This window comes from Triticum aestivum, chromosome 5A (genome assembly GCF_018294505.1).
Source record: "Triticum aestivum cultivar Chinese Spring chromosome 5A, IWGSC CS RefSeq v2.1, whole genome shotgun sequence".
Lineage (NCBI taxonomy): Eukaryota > Viridiplantae > Streptophyta > Magnoliopsida > Poales > Poaceae > Triticum > Triticum aestivum.
The window spans coordinates 622,006,879-622,009,785 of NC_057806.1; positions in this window are offsets into that span (position 1 = coordinate 622,006,879).

Genomic DNA, 2,907 nt, shown 5'->3' on the forward strand with positions numbered 1-2,907 from the left:
TATTGCTTCTTACATATTCTACGAAGATCTTTATCGGTCAAACCGCATAACTACATACGTTGTTCCTTTTGTCATCGGTATGTTACTTGCCCGAGATTCGATCGTCGGTATAATCATACCTAGTTCAATCTCGTTACGGCAAGTCTCTTTACTCGTTCCGTAATGCATCATCCCGCAACTAACTCATTAATCACATTGCTTGCAAGGCTTATAGTGATTACCGAGAGGGCCCAGAGATATCTCTTCAAAAATCGGAGTGACAAATCCTAATCTCGATCTATGCCAACTCAACAAACACCATCGGAGACACCTGTAGAGCATCTTTATAATCACCCAGTTATGTTGTGACGTTTGATAGTACACTAAGTGTTCCTCCGGTATTCGGGAGTTGCATAATCTCATAGTCATAGGAACATGTATAAGTCATGAAGAAAGCAATAGCAATAAACTAAACGGTCATAGTGCTAAGCTAACGGATGGGTCTTGTCCATCACATCATTCTCTAATGATATGATCCCGTTCATCAAATGACAACACATGTCTATGGCTAGGAAACTTAACCATCTTTGATTAACGAGCTAGTCAAGTAGAGGCATACTAGGGACACTCTGCTTGTCTATGTATTCACACATGTACTAAGTTTCCGGTTAATACAATTCTAGCATGAATAATAAATATTTATCATGATATAAGGAAATATAAATAACAACTTTATTATTGCCTCTAGGGCATATTTCCTTCAGTGCTCTACCTCAAGAGCTGGCTGGGCAAGCACTACTACTAGAGCTTGCTACTGGTTACCGCGTGCATGATCCTCGATGGCGATGGCGGTGGCGACAAGGATGACAATGACGATGACGATGTATATTTTTTGTAGCTAGGGCTTGAAAACAATCTGATGGTCTATATATTTTGGTGAGGTGGTATATACTAACCCCCACGGTGATCCTCGGGGTGATCACGAACTTGCGGTGATAGGATGGCACCCTCTTTTGGATGTGTTGGTGGTAGGATGACACCATAGTAGTGCTAGGTTAAACTTGCTATGCATATGATCATGCATGCTTATTAGTTATCTTCTACTACATTGCTTGTTGTTTGTGTGCTCCTTTCTTTGCTGCTTGATTATTCCATTGCTTATTGCTTATTGTTTCAACTGTTGCTCCTTGTGCACTGCTAGGACAAGTGGTATGTGATGTTCGTCGGGAGGGCACCAAGGGTTTACAATTCATGAAAAGCTTGCAACCAACAAGTTTCAGGGTACAACGATAACAACCACAGAGGATATAAGACTAGGCAAGCGGTAGAAGATGCTTATGCCAAATTTGTGCGAAAGCAGGCATGCAAGGTTGAAGTTGACAAGGCGGTGCCACACTTTGGGGTGAAGATTTTGATCATCATCATGCAGTTTCTCGCCATTGCAGTGTTGTGGTATCGGTGTGGTAGCTGTGATCATGTGTAAGGTAATTTCATCACATAGGATACAAAGTTAGCACACCTAACACCATGTGTGCAATCGAACAGTGTGCTTATGTGTGAGCGGAAACAATATGCAGGCAATCAAACAACTTGTGCAAAGCTATCTCCTAATACGGGCAAGCAAGCAAAATGTATGAAACCAAACAAGTCGTAGACGTTGGTTTCTAGGCTGTTCCTAGCTTCGTAGAGCCAAGTTGGGCTGAAACGGCAACCAATGTATCTCGCCGTCCCGGGACACAACACCTGCGCGACCGCAAGCGCACTGGAAGGATCGCGACCGCCACAGCCGGGCACTACGACACGACACTCCCACCTCCACGCCCGCGCGCGGAGGACGAACGAGGGAGGCTCCGGCCCTGAGATGCTCGCGGTGTTCGACAGGGCGGTGGCGCCGAGCCCGGAAGGGCTACAGCAGCCGGGCGAGGCCGGGCACGGCGCGGAGGGGGTCGCAGCCCGGTTACGAGAGGCCCGCCCGGAAGCGGTCACCGTCGACTTCGGCGGCCACCGCCATGGCCTACTCTTCCCACCGCCAGAGGCCCTTCCTCCCCAGGTGAGATCACGGGATTCTCCGTTGATTTTGTTTCCCTCGTGTCCTGCGTTCCTGCCTAAATCCACGAATCTACGGTGCGTCAGCGTCAGCTGCAAGCATGGAGATGCCCGAGCATGATCTCACATAAATTTTGTCCTCTGCCGTGAGGAACTGAGGATTCATGGTGTTACTATCGCCATGGGCACATTATGTTACTAGTAGTTCATCACATGGTCTGCAACATGAGAAGAGTCCTGTCCTGACAAGTTATACCTCGCGCTCATTTCTGCTGCCGAGATCAACCTCGTCATCGAGGCCTACAGAACCCTGAGTAGTGAGAGACATGGATGGCAAATTTATCCTTGTGCTCAGTTCAGTCTTTGTGGCTGCTGTAAGTGGATATTTGGGTTTTATTTTGGTACTCGATTCAGTTCAGTAACGTGCAAGCTATAGTAAATCTCGTCGACACGAAATCGAACCACGATAGCCAACTTTTAAGATTGCAATTGTGTGGTTACACTGAACTTTCCACCTCAGTTATTGCAGATTCGCAGCACAATGCGTATTTCTTTTGGAAGATTTTGATATGTCAGTTTATGTATTGTCTTTTTTTTCTGTTTCTTTTTTGTCACTTGCCTATCGTTGCTAGTAGCGATATTTATTCAAGCGTCAGTTGCGTGTGGCGGTTTCTATAGGACTCGAAGTATGTCTGCCCCAGTTTGGTCCATACTCCTACTGAACTTTGGGGGCTGCGTTATGCAATGTTCAGCATTGTATGATGTTGTAATTGCACGATGTATTGCTCTTCATGCATAGGCACGTATATATGATGTACAGAGGTGGATCATGTACCTCAACTATATAAGAAACTAGGAGGTGGGCCCAATACACAATATGCA